Raw genomic sequence first — 24217 nt, forward strand, 5'->3', positions numbered from 1 at the left:
TCAAAGGCATGGTTTCCTGACCAGGTTTAAATTTGCTGTTAAAGAGTAAGTGCTCTCCAACTTTGGATGCTGCCGCTAGTTCTTTTTATGTTTCAGTAAATGAAACTCCCAATATATCGTGCAAAATAAGCGAGAAGAGCCGGCACAATATTGAGAAACTAGGAGAATTTCCCGAACAGGCTGCACGTATAAATTTACGCGCCTTTTGTAAAAAAAAAAAAAAAAAAAAAAAAAAAAAAAAAAGTTTGTAAGGACGTGCTGCCACCTCACGTAGTTTACAAGAAACGTTGTTTTGACGTTGGTATAGCCTCCATGATGAGCATTGCTAAGTTGCCATCAAGTTATCTTCGCTTTTTGGTTCGTCTCAGAAGTATTTATCGTATAATTTGCCTTTTCTCCCATAAGCTTCCAGTAGAACGTAATTACGTCGAAATGGTTGCAATACAGGCAAGCTTCGCTGTGTAAATGGTATGCGACTATGCAGTTTACGACCTGGCTCCTGTATCAGCCACTTTAGGGGTTTTACTTGGCGTGTTCCTCTCTTTGTTTTTATTTTTTGTATGGAGAAGTTTCCTAAAGTCCCTTGATGATTTGAAAGTAGCGACACTCTTTGAACTCTGCCGCCGTCACGCGACCTCCTCGCCTCCTCCTCGCCCCTTGCGCGTTCCCCCGTTTTGCCCCCGTTTTTCTGCACGACGATTGGTCTCCCTGCCGTTGCCCTTGGAAACGCGCGGATCTTGAGTTTTGCTTGTGTTTTTCTTTTTCGTTCGCGCCATTTTCCTCCTCAGCACGGCTGGTTCGGCGCTTTAGCTCGGCGTAGCCAACGTTGTACGCTGTGTTTCCTGCTCTATGTGTTAGCGCTATGCCGGCCTGTTGCGCATATAACAGCAGCAAGAAGCCTGAAGATGGTTATGCCGCTTTTGTGATACCACAAGGAAAGCGTGACGGCTTGCCCAGGAAGCAGTGGCTGCATGACATTGGCCGAAAGAACTTTGTTCCGACAAAGAACAGCGTTGTTTGCGAGCTGAGGCATCTTTCTTATAGCTCGTAGCAAAGCATCCCGTAATGCTGCATTTCTTTTTTTTCATTCTTCCGGCCTGCTAACCAGCGTTTTTGTTGCGGTTGTCCTCAGTATGCTTAATATTCTGGGGCGGCTCCATCACCTCGCGCGTCGCTAACTGTTGTTATTCAGTCGGAAGTGCAGCATTATAGATTCTGCTTTGCGCCCTGAAGAAATCAGTGGCAAGTATACCCGTGGTATTGCAGGTGATAAGCGTAAGCCAATCAACATTGAGGTTTTTTTTTTTCAAGTTTTAAGGCAAAAGCCTTTAGATCTCTGTTTCAAAGGCGCGTTGTAATCTGGAAGTATCACGTGACCCAAGGAGGCCAGGGGTGACCCAAAGCATGTCCACCCCTGTATAAGGGAATGATTACCCAAGTTAATTAATGAATCATTAGTGATTGACCTGAGGTGGATTAGGGAGGATTAAGGTTGATTAGAGTGTATTAAAGACGATTAAGGTGGATTATAGTACATTAAGATGCATGAATAAAGATTAAGATGGGTGGAGGAAAATTAAGGCGGATTATGCTGGATTAAGGCAGAGGGTTGATGAAAGGGTATTAAGACTGATTAGGGTGGATTAGGGTGCATGAACACGGATTAGGGGGATTTAGGTGGACAAAGTATTAGGACCGATTAGGGTGCATGAACAGGGATTAGGCGGGATTAAGGCTGATAAAGTAAGATTAAGGTCGATTAATGTGGATTAAGGTGAATTAGGGTTGATAAAGGGGGATTAAGACCGATTAGGGTAGATTAAGGTGGATTAGGGGAATGGAGCTGGATTAGGTTTGATATAGGTGGATTAGGGTGTATTAAGGTAGATTGGGACTATTAGGTTGGATTAAGTTGGATTAAGGTGCATGAATAAGGATTAAGGTGGAGAAAGGTGGATTATGATATATTAGGCTTGATAAAGGAGGATTAAGACCGTATAGGGTAGGATAAGGTGCATTACGGGCGATCGGGCGATGTAGGTTGATTAGATTGTATTAAGGTGGAGTGGGAGTATTAAGCTGGATTAAGGTGGATGAATGAGCATTAAGGTAGATTAGGGGGCTAAGGTGAATTAGGGTTCATTGAGTATTAAGACCGATTAGTCTACCATAATCCTCCTAATGCACATTAATCCACCGAATCCACATTCATCGACCTTAATCCTCCTTCATTCAGTTTAATCCATCATAATCCACGATAGTCCTCCTTAATGCACCTTAATCCACCTTCATCGACCTTAATCTACTCTAACCCTCCTTAAAGGGAAGCTGAAACGGTTTTCAATTTCCATGAATTGCTGGGGTTGGGAAGAACAGACCTAATAATTTACGGCTCCGTAATTTTTTTCTTCGTTTTATTAATATAAGGGGCGGAAATCGCTTTCTAAATCACCCCCGCGGACACACCCCCATCGCTTCCCGGAGCGCCGGGTGAGGTGGTTGCCAGAGGAGAGAACCGGCGAGAGTGACGTCACTGGCGGGGACCGAGCTGCCGGACCGGCGTGCTGGCATGTGCTGGCATGCCTCTTTCCGCCCTGCTCTTTACTGAACGACGCTATGAGAGATCTGCCGCCGCCGCCGCTCACGTTTGTTTTCTTTTGCGATTTTCGTAAACTGTTCTTTCCTTCTGTGCTGCGTGAGTGCCTACAGCCAAGGGCTGTAGGCACTCCGTGGGTCCGTGCGGTGAGGAGAGATAAGTTTGTGCCGATGAAATCAACTGTGCTATGCTCTTCATCTTCCATCAATACGCAGCACATGCAGGTGCACCTAGTTTAATGAAAGCCTGATTAGACCCACATTGATGCACTCGAGAAATGCGAACATTCGCAGCCATTAACGTCTGGTAACACAGCTTTAGCGTAGCCGGATAGCCTTACGACAAATGCGGAAACGCGTTGTTGCTAGCATTGCTATACTCCGTTTCATACATCAGGTGCAACGCTGTGGAGGCTTGAGATACTTCTTGCAGTGGCTGCGTTCGCACTTAGAAAAAGTTCGGTGTTGCTTGACCCGATTTTTGAGAAAATTTTCCATACATAAGCTCAGTTATGAATGAAAAAAAGAAAAAATTTACCCATAGAAACAATCAGTGTACTTATACGGCTGCTAACACGTTCTTTTAAATCAATTTTCTTTTCGGTATTTTTTAATTGCCGCCCGTCGCGGCAGCTTCACGTGCATGCTCGCGTGAGCAAACGCCGCTGGCACGCTGCGAAGCATAGACGGAAACGCGCGCAGTAATACATTTTGGTGACCGGACTTCTGCGTAGCTTCCACAGCGTTGCAAATGGGGTATGACATGGAGTATAGGCTTGCCTAGTGACATTCGTCGTACGGTTGCAGTTATCGTGTTTACCACACGGCGGTGCTAAAACTGCCTAATATCTTTATGTCAACACTAGCATGGAGCACGCATACCGATTCTTGATCGAGCCACAATCGCAAAGTCGTCGAACCATAGTATGAATATTGCACATATAATATCTCTAGCCATCTCTGGATTTGTATGATAAGCAACTTCCATGACTGTACCCCGCACCACTGCATGTGCGCGCTTTGAAACGCGGCACTTATGTTCGCGATCGTGTATCAACACTCAAAAAACCACGGGACTACTTTAGACAAGCAGCGGCAAGGTGCTTGTCGTGCTTGTCGTCGCGGAATCGCACCCGTGTTTACAATCTAATGAGCAGTTAGTGCTTCGGCATTCTTCCAGCAGCAAGTTCCCAGTGACACTTTAGCGCATTTTTTCTCCCGGCATTCGAACCTGCAGCTACATGGAAAAAAAACATAAGTACCAGCTAAGATTTCCAACGCGCGAGAAGGTGCACACATCGCTCTCGCTGTTGGCACACTCTACATCGTCGTTGCCGCTGCTGCCGCCATCGTTTTCCGTATCGGCTGTCGGTTCGAACATGCACGGCGAAAATACAAGCTGTCCGAGACAGCGAGAACGTTCCATAATGCTTACAACTCAGCTATGAAGCCAGAACAGAACAGCGTGCTACGCTCTGAAACGGCGGCGCCGACCGGCGACTGCCGCCAATGACGTCACAGCGGCCCCGACCAATCACGGGCAACAGCGGCGTCCGCGCGATGCCCTGAGGCGCTGGTGCGCGTTTTCTTGGAAAAACATCCGCTTGCGTTTGTTTCCGCCCTTTTTGAACCAGATATTCGTGTTCAGGGGACTCAAAACTGTAGAATGCCGCAGAGAACTCATTTTTTTCGAAAAGTGTTTCAGCTTCCCTTTAATGCACTTTAATCCTCCTTATTCAACCCTAACGTGTCCTCATTCACTTTCATCCACCCTAATCCACTATAATCGTTCTTAATTCACCTTAATCCACCCTAATCCACATTCATCTACCTTAGTCCACCCTAATCTTTATTAATCCACCCTAGTCCTCCTTCATTCACTTTAATACACCCTAGCCCACCATAATCCTCCTTAATACACCTTAATCCACCCTTATCCTTCGCGCACTTTCATCCACCCTAATCCACTATAATCGTCCTTAATGCACCTCAACGCACCTTCATCCATCTTTATTCAACCTCTCTTATGCACCTTAATCCACCTTCATCACCCTAATGCACCTTTATCGGCTTTAATCCACCCTAATCCTCCTTACTACACCCGAATTCATCTTAATCCAATCATTAATCAATCATTACTTTGCTAATCATTAATCATCTCTTATACGCGGCTGCACAGGCTTTGGTTCGCTTCCCGCCTTCCTTCCGTCACGTGATATTCTCTGTAGATCATAACGGGACCTTGAAACAGAGGTCTAAGGCTTTCGCTTAATAAGCCACACACAAAGGGATGTGTCACAAGCAATACTAGATCAGACGCACGAAGTAAAGCATCTGATCATGTGGCAGAAAAATTGTCTGGAGTATAGAACTCGCCTCAAAGCTCCCTTTACATCGGTATACCCCGTTCATACGGCTTTAAGAAAAACCAATCTCCTCATAAACGTTGCCTCCAGCATTATCGATGCTGTTATTAGCATTTCTCAAAATTTTCAACCCCACTGGGGCGCGCAACTGGCCCAAAATAACACGCCTCCATAGAATCCTGCGGCCCGTCCGCGGGAGCCCAGGAGGAATAGCGCGCCGTGCGCAGCCAGCGGGCGAGGAGAATTGAGGAGGAAAGCGCCGTGAGGAGGAGAGTGTCGCTACTTTCACATTATCAAGGGGTTTTAAAGTTTCCCAGTAGGTTGTGCCATCTGACGGAAGCTACAAATAGTGTTGAAAACTGGCTTTCGCTTTTATGCAGGCGGCAGATTTGAATTTCCACTTGTACTCAGATGCCTGCTGCGCACTTGCTTCCTGCCGGAGCATCAAAGCAGTGGCCGTCAGAAGCTCCGTGTGTCGACTCACGCTGGTCGGACTCAGAGCAGGCGTGAGGCAGCCGGCTTGCAGAAGCTGTCAGCTGCAGTACATTCATGACAGGAGCGCTGCTTGACGTGTTCGTAGTTGTGGCATGCCTCGGCGGCAAAGCAAGGTCCTTTTGCTGTTACCAGCCAAGCTTTGCGGTATCGCCTAGAGTGATGGTAACCTAAGGCATTCATACCGCGAAACCAAAGCAAGGCGTCGTCTTGAAAGCAGCGAAACGCCTGCATTTTCGTGAAATCCGGCTGATGCAATTCGCATCGCCTCGTCACTGCCAGGTTGTCCATCCAGCTGGCCGAGAACAAGGAATGGTGTGCATGGACAGTGCATTCATTATGGTTGTCACGGCAGCCGGTTCTACACGAAGGAAGCATGTACGATATGTTTTGGCGCTTTGGGCGTCGAAGAAGTGCCCAGCAGGATATCCTCGCCAAAGAAAGCGGAGATGGCGTTCCTAGGCAGGACGGGCCCAAGACAGAGGGGCCTAAGCTCTGCCTCTGTGTGTTGTCGAAGTACGGGGGAACCGATGATGCATGCGAAGGCCCGGTCATAACCTGGAATTGTTATGTCAGCTTAGCGATGGCATAGAAGGGATCACCGACGCAGCCCTGGCTTAAAGCCGTTGAGGAGGCTTGGACGTCGTCTCAGGACGGTGTGGTGAGGGAACCATCATGCGAAAACACTACGAGGGCGCACTGAAGGCTGGAATGCATTAAGGCAGGTTAATGTATTCTAGATTGCGCCATTGTAACGCAGAGAAGCAGACAATAATACACCCACGCTGCTGCTGCCGATGATGACAAGCTTACTCTTTAGGCTCACTCGTGAGGATTAGCCAAGAGTTGGGTATATTTTACATACGTCCTAAGGGAGAAAATATAATATCCTGCCCTCCGAACGCGTTTTTTAGTTATTCTGGTCATGCCACAAAATTTCAGGCGCCTGAGCCCAAGTCCTCTTCTTTGTGTTCATGGCACGAATTATAGCATTATTTTATGACTCGACTCTTTTGACTCGGAGAATGGGATTCCTGTCTTGTTTCTGATTCCTAAAGGTGTAGCGCTTGGCGATCTCGAATGCCTCCTTTCCTCACCAGGTTTAAATTCTGCTGTTAACGAGTAAGCGCTCTTCAACTCTGGATGTTGCCGCTAGCTCTCTTTAAGTTTGAGTAAAAGCAAAGCCCCATATATCGTGCAAAATAAGCGAGAATACTCGGCACAATATTGAGAAAGCACGAGAATTTGCCGAACCAGCTGCACGTTTGAGTTTGCGCGCCTTTTCTAAAACGAAGTGGTTTAGGATGTGCTGCCACCTGGTGTTCGCTAGAGAAAACATTGTCAGGACGTTGTTAGAACCTCTGTGATTTAGCATTGCCTGGTTGGCATGAAATTGTTTCGTTTTGGGTTCGTCTCACAAGTACTGATCGTTCAGTTTGCCTTTTCTACCAGAAGCTTCCAGTAAAACGTTATTACGTTGAAATGTTTCTATTCCTGGCTAGATTCGTTGTGGAATTTGAATGCGACTATGCAATTTAGGGCCTGGCTCCTACATCATCCACTTTAGGAGCTTTACTTCGCGTTTTCCTGTTTGTATTTTTCGTATGCAGAAGCTTCCTAGGAGGTGGTGCCATCTCACCGAACCTACAAATAGTGTTCGGAAGTGGGTTTCGCTTTAAGGCACACGCCAGATTTGAATTTCCACGTGTAGTTGGTTGGAGGCCTGCAGCGCACCTGCATCCTGCCGCCGCATCGAAGCAGTGGCTCTCAGGAGTTCCGTGCGTCGAATGGCGCTGGTCGGACTCATTGCGGCCATAAGGCAGCCAGCTAGCAGAAGCTATCAGCTGCAATCCATTCATGACAGGAGCGCTGCTTGACGTGTTCGTAGTTGTCGCATGGATCGGCGCCAAAGCAAGGTCCTTTTGTTGTAGCCAGCCAACCTATGCGGTATCCCGAAAGATGACGATAACATAATGCCTTCATATCGCGAATCTAATCCTAGGCGTCGTCTTGAAAGCCGCCAAACGCCTGTATTTTCACGAATGCTGGCTGGAGTAATTCGCAGTGCCTTGTCACTGCCAGGCTGTCGATCCTGGTGCCCGAGAACGAGGAATTTTTTGCTTGGACAGCTCGTTCATTATGGTAGTCACGGCAACCGGTTCCACGCGATGGAAGCATGGACGGTATGTTTTAGTGCGCTGGACTTCGAAGTAGCGTCCGGGAGCATAGCCTCGCCATGGAAAGCGGACACAGGGTTCTTAGGCAGGACGGGTCCCATAACATAAGCTCTGCCTCTGTGTGTTGTCGAAGCACGGCGGAACCGCGGATGCATGCGAAGGCCCTATAGTCATAAGCAAGAATTGTTGTGTGAGCTTCGCGATTGCATAGAAGGGTTAGCGGTGGAGCACTCTCCAAAAACCGCCGAGGAGGCTTGGACGTCGTCTCGGGACGGTGTGGTGAGGGACCCATCACGCGAAATAACCAGGAGGAGGCACTGAAGGCTGGAATGCATTAAGGCAGGTTTATTCATTCTAGATTGCGCCATTGTAACGGAGAGAAGCAGACAATACACCCACGCTGCTGCTGATGATGATAAAAACCTTAGTCTTTAAACACATTCGTGGGGATTAGCCAAGAGTTGGACACATTTTACGTATGTGCTAAGCGAGAAAATATAAATATCTGGCCCTTCGGACGCGCTATTCTTCTGTTCACGCGCCCAAATTCGGAGCGCTTACTTGTACCGAAGTCCTCTTCTTTGAGGTGATGGTATCAATTAAAGCACTATTTTATGACTCGGCTCTTTTGACTCGAAGAATGAGATTCCTGTCTTGTTTCTAATTCCTAAATATGTAGCGCTTGGGGGTTTTGGTAGGCCTCGTTTCTTCACCATGTTCAAATTATGCTGTTAACGAGTAAGCCCTGTCCAACTCTGGATGTTGCGGATAGCTCTTTTTATGTTATAGTAAATATAAAGCCCAATATATCGTGGAAAATAGGAGAGAATAAGCGGCACAAAATTCAGAAAGTAGAAGAATTTGCCGAACCAGTTGCATGTTTGAGTTGACGCGCCCAGTGGACGCGCCTTTTGTAAAAAGAAGTGGTCAAGGACGTGCTGCCGCCTGGCGTAATTTAAGGAAAACATTGTTTTGCGTTGGTATAGCCTCCCTGATTAGCACTGATATGTTGGTATGAAGTTGGTTCCGCTTTTGGGTTTGTCTCAGAAGTACCGATCGTTCAATTTGCCTTTTCTCCAAAAAGCTTCCAGTAGAACGACATTACGTTGAAATGATAGCAATGTTGGCAAGCTTCGTTGCGTAAATGGTATGCGACTATGCAGTTTACGACCTGGCGTGTGCTCCACGTGTACTCACTTTCCACTTGTACTCGGTTTCCACTTGTACTCGGTTGGAGGCCTGCAGCGCACTTGCTCCCTGTCGCAGCATCGAAGGAGTGGCCATCAGGAGCTCCGTGCGTCGAAATGCGCTGGTCGGACTCAGAGCGGGCATGAGGCAGCCGGCTTGCACAAGCTATCAGCTGCAATCCATTCATGACAGTAGCGCTGCTTGACGTGTTCCTAGTTTGTCGCATACCTCGGCGGCAAAGCAAGGTCCTTTCGTTGTAACCAGCCAACCTATGCGGCATCGCCAAGGATGACGATAACCTAAGGCCTTCATATCGCGAATCCAATACAAGACGTCGTCTTGAAAGCCGGCAAACACCTGTATGTGAATGTGGCATTGGCAACACCCCTGCAAAAAAAAAAAAAGGACATTGTAACAAATACACATAAGTTGTAAATTCGCGCATAAAGTTTTTTCGCTTTTGATGCTACAAAAGATGCAGTTGATGGAAATGCGTATTTGTTTTGCATGGCTGAGTGGAGGATTTGTAAACTTCATGTTTCCATTCATGTATTCAAGTTTACCGATTTCCTGCAACACTTGTGAAAAATCCCCATTGTCTAAACCAAAATTCTATTTGCTACTGTCACGGCAAGTTACCTTTCTCTCTGAAATGCAAAAAATTTTATTCAAATCGGTTGGGCGGTTTTTTCAAAAAAGCATTCCTGCGTTTTACATGTATTTGAGTAGCCGGCATTGGAGATAGGCCCGAGTTAAAGCTTCTTGTTAAACAAGGGGTCACACCGGTTCAATAGAAAACCCACGAAACAGAAGCCTCAAGTATCTGCAAGCCCATGGTCACCATGTAGCACAAAAAAAAAAAGATGAAGAAACACGCTCAAGAAAAACATATTCGACGGAAGCTTCGCGGGAGCCATTATCTCCGCCAGACATCTCTCCGGAATGCCGACGCGCTGTCTGGCGAGGTGTCTAGCGAAATCGTCGATTCATTGATAGTGCAGCACTTAGTTGGCCATCTCCGAGTGAACGCTGATACATAAGCGTACTCGCTTCCATGTACCGAGGGAAAGCGACGGCCTCTGGGTGTGCTTCTTTTTCTTTACTTGTGCGTTATTCTTAGTTGTTTTCTTTAGTTGTCCGTCATGACATACGTAATGGCGCTACTTTCGAAATCTTTAAGGTTGATACACCACGTGGTGGCAAAAAAAGGAAACTGAAGGAAATGTCCCTTATTCCTGGCTATGGTGCTAAGCGAGTAAAAGTAAAAATTCAACGCTCCGAACTCGTGTTTTGGTTCTTCTCTTCAGGCGCCCAAATTCCGTGCGCCCGTGCCCAAGTGCACTCCTGTGTCTTCGTGGAATGAATCACGGCATTGTTTTATGAGTTTGCTCTGTTGACCCACAGAATGCGGTTCCTGTCTTGTTTTTAATTCCTAAGGATGTTGCGCTTGGTAGTTTCTAAGGCGTCGCTTTCTCACAGGCTTTAATTATACTTAATTAATTCGTTTATCCTAAATACCCTCAAACGCAGATGCCTTGTAGAGGGGAGTGGTTACAAAGGAATGGTAAGTTATACAAGGTTGTACAAAAGAAACGGCAATACAAAAAACTATTAAGGCAGAAGACAAGAAATATCAACAAAGCAAAAAAAAAAAAAGAAAATGAACAGCGTGATACAAACGAAATGACCCGCATTATGGCACAGTTAGTTACAATGAAACAATGCAAATAAGGATTGTCTGAACAAAGCACGATCCGTGACGGAAAGAAGATTGGCAGGAAGGCGGTTCCAGTCACCACAGGCGTTTGGTATGAAAGAGTAGAAATGTGTTTGTGCGAGAGGATGCATACCCTACATAACTAATTTGATCGACGCGCGATGAAAGGTACGTAGGTGGAGGGATGAGCTGTAGATGATGATGATGGTAGACTTTCTGACATAGACATATGCGAAAACTTTTCTGCATAGTGATAATTGAGACAACGCTAAACTGGCTTTCATTGCTGTTATGCTGGTTGTACGAAAATATTTGGCTCGTATGAAACGTGTGGCGTTATTTTTAATCAATCCCTATTGCAAAAACCAGCGTCTTCCAGTGCGAAACCAGCACGCTTTTTGGCGCTGGGTCGCACTGGGTACGCTGGCACTCGCTGGGATTCACTGGGCCACCAGTGAGAACGCTGGATAAGAGCTGGGTCACACTGGAAGAAACGCTGGTTCCACTGACATGACGCTGGGGCGCACTGGTTTGTGCTGTACAGGCGCTGGTTCTCGCTGCAGTTCGCTGGTTCGCACTGGAAACTGCGCTGGTTGTGTTTGTGCCGCGCTGGTTCCAGTACGCAAGGACGAGCGCTGCTGAATATTAAATGCTTTATACAATTTCATCGCTTGATACTAGTCTCTAGTCCTAAATAACGCTACATCTTGGGGTTATAAAACCCTATTTCGTGTCACAGCTTGGAATAAATGTGCGTGAGCTCCCCTGTTTATTCATGCACATTTGAAACTGAAAAGCACTTTCGTTTTTTTTCATTTTCCCTTTTGACTGGGCGGATAGCTAAATTCTTGAACGAAACCACGTAAACGCAGAGGACGCCGCGTTTTTTAGTAGTTCGCACGTAACGTATGACTGGGAGTTGTCGCCGTTGTCGCAGTGTTGTGGAGTGGACATGAAAAGCAGAAGTCGTTCAGACGCGCGCGAACGGACCCTGAGTTCGAAGCCTATCGCTGACTGATATTATCGCACTGATAAGAAAGCTGAGGTGATTCGTGCGCTTCCACTTTCCCTATTGTACTAAAAAAAGTTCTGAGGCTCAAATACACACATTTTAGCTTTCGCCAGCTATGTACCCGCGCCGAGATCGGTCCCCACCGAAGCTTAGGCCTAGCGTATCCGCCGAGTCCGTCCTCACGCTATCGGCGCGTCCAGGCACAGGCATCAAGAACTCTAACAAGGATAAATCACTCTATATTTCAGCTTTCGCATCGATGTTCTTCAATAAACAATTTTTTCGTGTCTACAGTGCCAGCAAAAGAAGTGATGACCGCCGATGTGACGCGTCATAAACACAGGTATATGTGCTATCGCCGAAGGCTCCCAGCACTAGCCTGCGCTTCTCTGACGAAGATATATGACTAGACAGGCGTGTTGACTGAAAGGCATCACTGAACTAAGGAAACGTTGCATATCCTTTGCGTGAAGAACAAGAAACGGCTATCGAAATCGGCAGTAACAGCCCATACACCGTCCCGGGTCGGTGGTTCATTTATGACTTTTTTTCTAAGTTAAAATAGCAATCGCAACTGAAAATCGATGTTGTGGCACTTCCAAGCATACTGCTGAATACGGAGAGCAACTTTTTCTTTCTGGTACAGGCGTGAGTTTTAGTTGCTGGGCGATAGCGCATCAACCATGCCTGTACGAGACGTAGCTTTGCGAAACAAACAGCTTCTCGGCTTTGCCATGGCAAATTGTCCATCTTTTTCCGTCTGCTGGCGTGGCGTAGCGGTAGAGTGCCGGGCTTGTGATCTGTAGGTCGGATGATTGAATCATGGTCAGGGCAGTTTTATTTTTACGTTTTTTTTCTGTTTTTTTTTTTTATTGCACTAAAACGCTCTTTGTTGCTTTCTGTATTCAAAAAAATATATATGGCGTCCAGGCACTGCGTATTTAACGCGCTAAAGCTGTTTTTCGCGCGAGTAGCCAGTGCCTCCCAGCACGCTGCGCCTTCCCAGCATCCAGCGCGCTGCACTGGGCCCATAATCCGGCGCACTGGGTCCCAGTGGCACTGAGTTTTGCAATAGGGATTCCACTGCGTTAATAAGGTTATCACTGTCAGGATCCCTAACAGCAGCGGAATATTCTAAGTTGGGGCGCGCAAGTGTTTTATAAAGAAGCAATGTTAGTTCTGTCGGAGACTTGCTGCGATTTCGACGTGAGTATCCTAGCATTCGATTTGCATTATTAATCATTAGGGTGACGTGGATTTTCCATGTTAGATCAGACGTTATATTGATTCCGAGATAACGATAGCATGAAATTTGATCAAGCGTAGTACATTTAAGTTTATAAATTGGGCGGCGTTCGTTTATGCGAGAAACACGCATTAGTTTGCATTTATTAATGTTTAATTCCATGAGCCACTTATGCGCCAGCCCATAATGAAATATAGGGCAGATTGTAATAGCTGCTTATCGTGCTCACTGTTAATTTCGCGATATTTAACACAATAATCAGCGTAAAGGTGAATATTAGAAGAAACACAACTTGGTAGATCATTAATGTAGATTAAGAAAAGCAATGGACCTAAAACTGAGCTCTGAGCACGGCAGATGGAACATACGATGGTGAAGAATCGTGATTGTTGACCGTGACATACTGAAATCTCTTGTTAAAAAAGTATTCTATCCATGTCAGTAATTTGTGATCTAAGTTCAGTGCTGAAAGCTTGACCATCAGTAGTGTGTGGCATACTTTATCGAACGCTTTCGCGAAAGCTTTCGAGAAAGTATGCCACAGACTACTGATGGTGTTAACGACCAAGCACTCTCAAACTTGGGATGTTCCCACTAGATCTTTTCATATTTCAGTTAACGTGAAGCCCAATATAACGCGCAAAACAGGCGAGAATAGCAGCCATAAGATTAAGAAACTACGAGAACCTGCCGAACCAGCTGCACGTTTGAGTATACGCACCTTTTATGAACGTGCAAGCTGTCAAGGAGGTGCTGCCGCCTAACCAAAGCTCAGAGAAACAACGTTTCGACGTTGTTATAGCCTCCGTGATTGGGCATTTGGAAAACGGCAGGACATTGGTTTCACTTTCCGGCTCGTTCATCGTGTACTTATCGTTCGATTGGCCTTGTGTTCTCCCAAAAGCTTCCAATAGAATGCCGTTACGTTGAAATAGTTGCAATACTGGTAAGCTTCTTTGTGTAAATAGAATGCAATTATGGTGAAAGAAAAGTAGGCAAACGACAAGAAACAGAGACATACAAAAACAAAGTTCCCAATAGGAGGTCAGAAAAATTGGTTATGGGAATTCATCGCGAGTTTTTTTTCTTTTTCTTTCTTTCTTTTTTAAACTAGGTAGGACAATAGGCAGTATAATAGCAAGAGCTTGGAGGCACAACCCACCACCTCGTTTCAAAGGGGGCGCTCATAACATCTATTCATCCCTACGAGGAGTCCTACTGCAGTACATGCCGAATACAAAACTCGTTGAGACGGTGACAATACGTCCTCACTTTATTGATTCAATGCTAACGTGTTTCCGTCTATAGCCATCGTGAGATGGATTCTGCCACAATTCCGGCATTGTAGAGTGGCACATTCTCAAGGGCACGTACTTAGGTACCCAATAAGACATCAAAGTCACTCATTTAAGAGTGGCACCGACCTACTGGCTCATTCCCACTAACAGACGTCGCTATCAAAGAGGTTTATTGAAGACCAGTGGAGACCGAACGGCACATACTGAGTGCTCTAAGTTGGCGTTTGTCATGATGTGGTCTAAGTTATCCTGCACAGATGATCAAGGACATGCGAGTTCATGGCGCCGCGAGAGTTTTGTGTTCGAGAATACGACGGCGACGACGTGCCACGCGATTTTGGCGACAGCGCGCCGAGCGTCGCAAGAGAAGCAAAATGTAAAACAACTACACAATCACAGAAGTCCACGGGTGACTACCGAGAAAAAAAAGAAGAAAAGGCACAGGAACGGAAGAGACACATGGTCGGATGGGATTCGGCGTAAGACGGCTTGGGGTGCAGAGGTGTACGCTTGTTGGGCCAGAAGGACCCCAGCGAGCAAGGCATTCACCCAGCCGCATTGAAGCTTCCCCGATGGCCAATTTCCTACCGGGCACGATGTCAGCAGGGGCCGTTCGAGGAAGGCTGCTGGGGCGCGGAGGCACTGCCGTGAAGGGCTCCTGGTCCCAGGCTCGCAGAATCCTCCACCCGGACGCATGGTGGTTTTCCGACGACCTGTCGCGTCTCTCTCGGATGGTGAGGAGGCGGGGTGGCGTTTCCATGACCAGACAGCGGCTGGACTCGGCCGTCATCGAGCTTCTGCCAGCGTCACTGCGCTGCCTACGCCGGACTTCTCATCAGGATAAAGAAACAACCGGCGAACTTTTTCTTTCCACAGTTTTGATGAGATCAACTCGGATTCTTTAGTTAACTCTGTATATTTTCCAGGACGGCGTTAAGCCACAAGTTTATGCTTTGACGTACAATTTCTTGCATGCCCTCTGTTTGCCCTTCAATGCTGTGATCTCCTTCTTGTCAAACGATGTCGAGATTTTGTGGGCTCAACTCCGCTATGCTGTTTGCCACTGCTCTGATTTCTGTTTTAAAAAGTGTGTTTATTGTGTGCCTTAAGTTACAGCTGGCTTTGTTCATTTTTGGAACCGAGGCGACACCTCTCCCAGTTAACTAAGACACGAGCCAATTCGTTACAGCGTCCAAGACTTCCTTCGAACAGCGCGGTACTTACCAGTCCCGAATTTACTGTGACAGATGTCAGCTTGAAAGATGTTCATTTAAGAACCGCACACATGCGCACATTGTCACATATTTCGTCACTCTAGTTGTTCCGATAGTTCGCTGTCAACCTTCTCTCTGCAAAGCAGCCCGATGCACAACCCATTCGACCGCGATCTACCCAGTGACTCCATCTACCCAGAACGGTTAGATGCAAACATGCAAAGATAGAAAAATACATAGTTAGGCATTTGGTCCCGGAAAGTGTGTCAAGCGCCCTAAGACTGCTAATGTGTTAAGTATGCCCCACTGCCTGGACATTATATGGACTTTAAAGATGGTAATGTTTGGAAGCTTACTGCGATTACACTGCGTAATGGCTAGGAAAGTAGGCATAGAAAGCATAGAAAAGTTTGCAATGGTAACGGCTTGTCGTATTGTTGGGGTATATTTGTTATAAATTAGGATATTTCTGTATCATTCTTTATCACTGAGTAATTCCGTGGAAAACATGGCCAGCAGCCTTGACACCCATCCGGGTAGTAAAGATCATAAGGCTTGGAAGTGACGCGGTCTAAGACAGTCGGCATGTGTGAGCGACCGTGGTCCTGGCACGACCCTGGTGATTTCTCCAATGTGATCCCCGACAGCTGTCACTGGTCATTGGCACCATAGCCCCTCAGGCCGTCTTCGCTCGTCTGCGAACCCTTAAACCTATATACGGGCGCGCGCGCTAGGCCTCCGTACCTCTGAAGATGCAGTTTGGTCCCACACGGATTCACCATCGCGTCCAATATACCTGTCTGGCTGCGGGGTGCTGCTTGGTTGCGTGGCTGCAGTGGCCTCGCATGCTTGCTATTATTGTCACGGGTTCGCCCTTCAATTAAAACTCCAATTAATAAATCATTGGGCACACCGATGTACTTGTATTTGCAAATGTGTAACCACGCTGCCACTCATTCTTAAATGCACGTTTCTCTTTGGTGGTATGAGGAATTCGTTAGAGGAAGATTAACATAATTTCTGTCGGGCTCTTGAGATTGTTTATGCGCATTGCAGTTCTATTTGTCGCATTGTGTTGGCTTTCTGCATAAATTTGTCTCCAAAAGACATCATTTGTCCATATTGTTACGAGGTGCTGTCGACAATGAAGATGAAGAGAGGGAAGACGACGACGCTCGGTGAGGTTCGCGTGGTTTGTTAGCCATCTTGAGTGACATCTTGGCTTCCCGCTGCGAAGCTTCCCGGCCAGCTATCGGTTTGAGCTCTCGGCAGTTTCGTCAACCTACATTGGTGCTTTGGCTGAGTATCGGGTGGTTTCAGGTGTCTCACTAACCTTGTTTTAGTCCATGGTTTATTGGCATCCTTTGCGTTAGCCATCTTGGGCTCATGTCGACCAATTCTCTTGGCCAGGCGCGCTCCACCTGGTCAGCATCCCTGCCACCTAATGAATTGCCTCTAGATATATTTTTTCGCAGTGGCATCAGCGCCATTCCTGTTGCGCTTGTGTTACCAGTGGAGGTTCCATCAGGATCAGAAAACCACAAGCTGTCAAGAAGTTACTTTAGACCATGATCAACCCCTTCCAGACCATCAATGACGTACTTGCGTTCGGACGGGGAGGCATAGTGTGTCGGTCATCCGACCAGACATGTGTCGAAGACCTCTTGAAATGCACTTCGTTCGTTTCCACCCCGGTGAGTGCTTTTATTCCGGCTCACTTTGTTTGCACCAAGGGTCTCGTACGGGGCGCAGAATCTCGATTAAGTCCAACTGAAACGCTGGACAAGCTCTCCGCAGCAGGTGTCATTGCTATTTACCGTAGCAATCGCCTGGTAAACAACGAGAGGATTCTAAAGAAACCAGTAATTGCCACGTTTGTGGACACATTATGTCCGTGAGAAATAAATGTGTGGCCACTTGTGTTCCGTGTAGAACCACTCGCGTCACGTCCAATCCAGTGTCATAATTGTTGGAGGTTTGGGCACAGCGCAGGTGGATGTAAGTCTAGCTTGTGTTGCCGCACCTGTGGAGATGGTCATTCTTCAAGTGAGTGCCCTGCACAATCTCAGAAGTTCTGCCTCTGTGGGGAAACACATCCAGCAGACTATTCGAACTGCTCAGCTCACGCTCAAATACAAATTCTTGAAATAACCTACCGCCGTCACTGCTCCCGAAGAGATGCAATTGCAGTCATTAAATGAAGGGCCTTAGGACACCCTGGTGTTTCAGCGCGCAATACTCCAAGCATGGATCTTAATCTCTCGGAAGTAATTGACTCTGCTGTGGAAAAAGCAATGGCTAAAGCTATGGATAAATTGATATCCAGTCTATGTGATTGCTTAGCGCAAATCACTTCCAGTCAAGTGGCGCAAATAATGCAGACCACTAAGACACCGATGCAGTGCCAAGTACCTAACGCCACACCTCGAATGCCTAGCAACGAGATAGAGACGGCTTCCGCATTTGTAGAACATTCGACAGACAGTACTCCACTAGTCCAACCAGTTGAGGATGAGCCCTCTTATTCAGACACTGTTAGTGTCACAGATATAGAACTTGACATTCGAGCTCCCAAACGCATGGGATCCCCAATATCTAGAATTATGAAACCAAAATCAAACAAGATACGACCATCTCCTATGATTAAAGAAAGTATTGTAAAGGCGGCAGTTGCCGCTGCTGTGCGTTCAACACCATTGGACGGTTGAAAGCATTACTGTGGAACTGTCGTTATATATTCTCAGTTTTAACAGATTTATCTTGCCTATATATTCAACTTAATCCAGATGTCATACTTCTTCAAGAAACTTGGCTTTCACCAGAGAAAAATTTTCATTTAAAAGGTTTTCGGTCTTTCCGATAAAATCGACACTCGCGAGGTGGAGGATTACTGATAGTTGTTTCCAGCAAACTTTGTCACAAGGCTAAAATTTCTTTTTCAAATCATGGACTACAACTGCGAAATTTTGGTTATAGATTTATGTCTCCCTGGGTATAACCTATTTTCACTTATAATGGCTTGTATCCCCACCAGTGTGCAAAGTACGCGTCAACTTGATAGGGCTGCGGCTGCCTGTAGGAAAGACATTTTGTGTGCAGCAGATTTTAATTCGCATCACGTGTTGTGGGGGCATGAAACAGATTTGTGTGATAAGCGACTATGGGAGGGGCCTATTGATAGTCGCCTTTCATGTCATAATACAGGACAAGTAACGTTTTCTAGAGGTCATTTTCGTTCGGTGTTAGATTTAACTTTTTGTAGCGCTGGTATCAAGGTTTTGTCGTGGGGAGCGGTTGACTGAGGAACCAACAGTGACCTTCTTCCTGCGTCATTCCAAATCATTTGTCCAATAATATCTTTAGAATACCATGCATGTACATTTGTGAACCATACCAAATTTAAAACTTCCTTGCGTTCAGCCGTTTCGAAACTTGCCAATGCCAATAATAAGGAAATCGCTTCAACCATTTTCTCATTTATAGAGAGTTCCCGGAAGCAAACTGAATTTGTTATCCCTTCGGCTAAAGACACCACTTCACGTTAGTGGAACGATGAGTGTACGGGGAACTACAGAAAAAGAAAAGGCGCTTGAAAAATGCGTCTGCATATTCAGCGCCCGACAAATTGGAAAAAATTATCAGTTTCACGCTAGTGTATTTAAGCGTACTGTTCATCGCGCCAAAGATGAATATGATATTTGGAATTACGAATATCTATCAAATTCAAAGAATGAGCGTGCTTATTCGCATTTCTTCGTGCTAGGAAGGTCCTACCAACACCCTCAGCATTAAACTCACTTGTTTTGACCCCGGAAGAATTGAGCGTCTCCCTAGAAGAGATTGCCAAAGGATTAGAAAATCGATTTACGGCCCGGCTTCCGGCTATTCATTCTGCATTAGATCCTTCGAATGGATTTACTGCAATTTCATTATCTGAGCTAAATGAGACTGCACTATGCTTGGCGAATGCAGCCCCTGGCCCTGACGCTGTCACAAATGCCAGCTTAGAAATATTGTTACAGGAATCGCCTAGCGTTCTCTTAGACCTGGTAAATTATTCAATTAAATATGCTTGGGTTCCATTGCAATGGAAGCTTGCCAAAGTAATATTGATGCTTAATAAACAAGAAGGAAGGTATGTATTGGAGAACATTAGGCCCACTGCACTTACATCAAACGTAGCAAAATTCATTGAGAGGCTCCTTCACCTTCGTATCATCACATTTATTAATAATAATTCCATTCTTAGTCCCTGTCAGATTGGTTTCAGGGCCGGCTGCTGCATCTGGCATGCCAACGTCGACTTAAAAAGCCGAATAAAACTGGTTCGACTTCATAAGCAATACGCTGCCTTAGTAACGCTCGATATGGCTAAAGCATACGACACTGTGGAGCACACTGTATTGATAAATCGGTTAGCATCCTGTGGGTTTCCTGGGTATATAGTAGCGTGGATTCAGTAATTTTTAGGTGAAAGATAGTTCTATTGCTACAAAGCGGCTTTTCGTCTTCTAAATGCAAACAAACGAGAGGCGTACCGCAAGGCTCAAGCCTTTCCTCGGTGCATTGTAATACTCTCGTGAGCACACTAACTTGTCTTCAAGATATAACTACTAATGTTTATGCAGACGATATTGCGCTTTTCGCATCTGCATACGACATCAACACCCTATACCAACGACTGCTAACTTACCTTTGTGCTCTGGAGATGTGGTTAGGTGTTAATCACTTCATAATCAATGCCAGCTAATGTGCTATTCTCGTTTTTCCGATACACGACACAGTGCACGTCTCACTGTCTTACCAACTTCCAGACATACCACAGTTAGAGTCTGTTAAGTAACTTGGAATTATAACGGATGTCAACTCAACTGTCAACTGGCACCCCCACATAGATCATGTGGCTGGAAAATGTACCCGTGCCATTGGCATATTGCGTAGGCTGAGCAGTCGTCGAATAGGATTGAGAAGAGATACACTCCTGATTATATATTGTATGTACGTTCACCCTGTATTAGAATTTGGGTGCGTGCTCTTCTCTTTAGCTCCAGCCTACATGTCCCGTCCTCTAATACTCTTAGAAAAAGAAGCTTTACATTTGCGTTTAGGTCTTCCTAAATTTGTTAAAAATTCTATTTTTTATTTAGAATCCCGTGTTTCTCCTCTTCCGTGCAGCTTCCGGCTTTTCATAGTACAGACGTTCTTAAAGGTTTACGAATCACCGCTGCGTCATCCACAAACAATCTTTATTTCACAACCTGCGTTGTTTTTCGGCGTCAACTGGCCGCGATTACATACTCCGCAAATCACATTCGTGCAAAAATTACTTGACTCTTTGGACGCGCGCATATGCGATATACTTCCTATTCCCGATAGGGCTGTTACCATGGATATTCAATTTGATGACATTTTTTTCTAATAATGCAAAATGTCTTCCACGTCGTATTCCAGGCGCTATATTACAAGATCGTCTGAAGAATCTTTAAACAGACATTGTAATTGCGACAGATGCTCCAAAATGTGAAGAAAAGTCAGGTGTAAGAATATTTTCCCGGATTCTTGATTGGACATTTTCTTTTCGGCTGCCAGATTACATACCGATCTTTTTAGCCGAATTCGTGGCAGTTGTGCTGGCATTACGCAAATTGGGACCATCAATTACGTAAGCCAGGATAATCACTGATTCGTTATCATTGTGCTCATCCCTTACTGCTTCTCATGATCCTCGCGAGATGAGGACGTTTCATTCATTGGTACATGGCTACTTGAGAAACGTGCGTTTGATTTGGGTGCCTGGCCATAAAGGACTAATTTGAAATGAAATTGCAGACTCTTTAGCTAAGGCATCGATAAGTGGCCCAATTCTTCCTTGTTGCCCTTTGACGGGTCATGTTACTGGTGCTAGATTACGCAGGAGTGTCATTTTTCAGGCAGTATCAGGCTCCGCAATTACAAACCTTGTGGATTACCGACATCTTCTATACCCTTTGCACGGAGATTTTTGCCAAACACGAAAAACTGAAGTGTCCATCACGAGGCTGCACTGCCATATACCTGCGTTGAATTTCTATCTACGCAAGTCTGGTCTGGTCCCCTCACCATTATGCTCATACTGTGGTGAAGCGGAGACAAGAGACCATTTCTTGTTGTTTTGCAGGCGTTTTTCGATTATAAGAAAATGACTACTCGAAATCCCGTTTCGAAATATAGGCCTAAATTTATCAGTGCCGGTGATCCTATCTTCGGGAGCGTCCACTATTGGGTTGAGTCCCAGGAATGTTAGCTTGGCAATCCAAAATTACCTGATTGAGACCAATCTATTACCATGTTAGACTGATCGTTCTCGCGGCCAACCGTAGATTTTATTTATTATCTATCTTATCTGTCTTTCTCTCTCCTTTTCTTTCTTTTATTTTCACCCTGCCTACCCACTCCCCCGCTCTTGTCCCCTCGTCTTGGGAAGGGCGCTCACAGATATCGGGTGACAGCGTTCATTACCTCTGAAGTCTCTCCCTTTATAACCAGCCGCCGCCGACGACGGACGCACGTTACATCACTGCCCTGACCCTTTAAAGCTAACATGCCGAGGATGACGAGGCCGCCTTTGACGAAGAAAGGTCCTCCTATCGAAACGTTGGCCAGCCTTTCTGAGGCGCCTTATCCCTGTTTACAAACTTTATACCACAGTGTGCTATTCCATCTGTGAGCACGTTTCTTGATTTTGGGCATATTATAACTCAGGTCTTAGGCGCCCATTCCATCCCTTGAGCGTCGGCGTCCTCGGCGTAATCGAGCGAACGAGCACAGCGAAGGATGAAAGAGCGAACGCGAAGCGCAGCGGGGGACGAAAAACGGCAATGTCGAAGAGAGAGCGAGGAGGAAACCGGAGGAGGAGGGTGCAGCGGAACCATGAGGCAGAAAGCGAATGATCGAGGTATGGTGAAAGCATGAGAAGAAAAGCGTAGTGCCGCGCAAGACGGGCTCGGCAGCGACGACCGCTACAAGATAACGCCAAAGTAGAGCGCCGTCGTCTGTTCACCGATGGCGCCATTGATAAGGCATGCGGGAAGCGCGTCCATTGATACAATCATCATCATCATCATCATCATCATCATCATCATCAGCAGCAGCAGCAGCAGCAGCAGCAGCAGCAGCAGCAGCAGCAGCAGCAGCAAGCCGCCTTGAAGACGATTTACAGAACTGGCAAGAAAACACGAAATAAAAGCGCACAAATAGTGATGCATGTTGCGATACCGCTGATATTGGTCGCTGTGTTTTGTTTAAGGCTTTGATGTCAGTTCTGTTTGCCTGGATTCAAAAAAATTGTGTTTCTGGTGAGCGATTTTTTTTTTTGTTTTTTCCTTGCACCCATGCCAATCCAACCAACCATAAGGTTGGTCTTCCGTGTAACTGGCAGTTCGGTAGAATCGATCTTTATTTACCGAGATTCGACTGCGTAGATGACATGCAAAGCTTTTTTAGCGAACTTGAACCTTTAGTTCACATTGTAAGGTTGGATATTTTATGAACTCGATAAAATCGCCAATTTATGTGCAGAGGAAGGAATGAGACTGCTTTTACTAAGTGTTTATTCTTACCACAGAGATAAATGAATCTAAAGTGATGCTTAACTCAGCGTTATGTATTGCACTTTTATCAACACTTAGGAGGAGGAGGCATAGTAAAATTTTTTGGCATAAGGTTTACAAGCTGTACCACGGTTATTTCGGGTAGACTTTGACACCATGGGTGGTACACTGTCAGGTTCAGTCCTCCAGCACAGTTAGTGTTGTATACATCTAGGCAATTCCAAGGAATGCTATTGTTTGCGTAGCTTTCTGGCATAAGTAGTTGACACCCTGAAAACACGAAGAAGAAAACAATATTCCATTGGAATAATTTTACGATATGGGTGCAAAGGATTCCCCTGAAGGCATGTCAGCAGCACTCTAAAGCTTTGAATACACATTGCAGACGTGGCCTCTATATTTCTTTGCCTAAAGAGTCCAATTAACCAATGCGCTACAATATCTCCATCATATGAGCCTGTCAAATCAATATAGTTATGAATTACAGCAGCAGGAAGATGTATCTGCAAATAGCACCTACCCACAACATAGAAGCGCAATTTTCAAATTCTATGGAAGCTGGGAATTTGGGCAGTTGGTTAGCAAGCTTAAAAAAATGAGCTTAAGATACAAGACGACACGAGTCTATCAGCAAAAGGCGCCGACACGCAAGTAGAATTCCTAGGAAGTGAATTGTGTTTGCGCATTTTGCACAGTTCGCGCAGTTCTTGTTGTCAAAGAAATAAAGAATCTATAAGGGCTACAGGACCTTGGAAATGTTTAGGCTAAAGTGAGCTGCTTCTCTGAGTAAAAGCTTCTCTCTCTCGCTACGGAGGCAAGGTAGTACTGCGTGAAAATAAATGAGCGGATGTGCGGGAAAGTTCTGGATAACATAGAAGAATCAACATATAGCACGTTTGTCCACGCTGAAGGGAAGTGAACCTTAGCAATGTTGCGCTTGTCTCGATATCTCTGATGAATTTCAGAAATCCTCAAGAACGGATTGAAATTTGTACGTGGCAGCGAGGATGAAACGATAAGGGAAATGCAGGAAGGCTAGTCATGGTAATCCCTATTGGTTACCTTGCACTGAAGAAATGAAAAAGCGGACTGAAAGATGAGAACAAAGCGATAAGCTTGCAGTATGCATGTACGCACGTGCAATGAAGCGCCCGAAAACTAGTAACAGCTAACGCTAGAAGATCCAATCAGTCGTCAAAGCAGCTATATTTCGCTAAGAACGATAAACATTGCTTGCATTGATCCGCACGTAAACGAATACCAATAAAATTGTATCGTTCTGAATAATAACAGATCTGAATTTCTAGGCCTCTCCTGCAAATA

This window comes from Dermacentor andersoni, unplaced genomic scaffold (genome assembly GCF_023375885.2).
Source record: "Dermacentor andersoni unplaced genomic scaffold, qqDerAnde1_hic_scaffold ctg00000041.1, whole genome shotgun sequence".
Lineage (NCBI taxonomy): Eukaryota > Metazoa > Arthropoda > Arachnida > Ixodida > Ixodidae > Dermacentor > Dermacentor andersoni.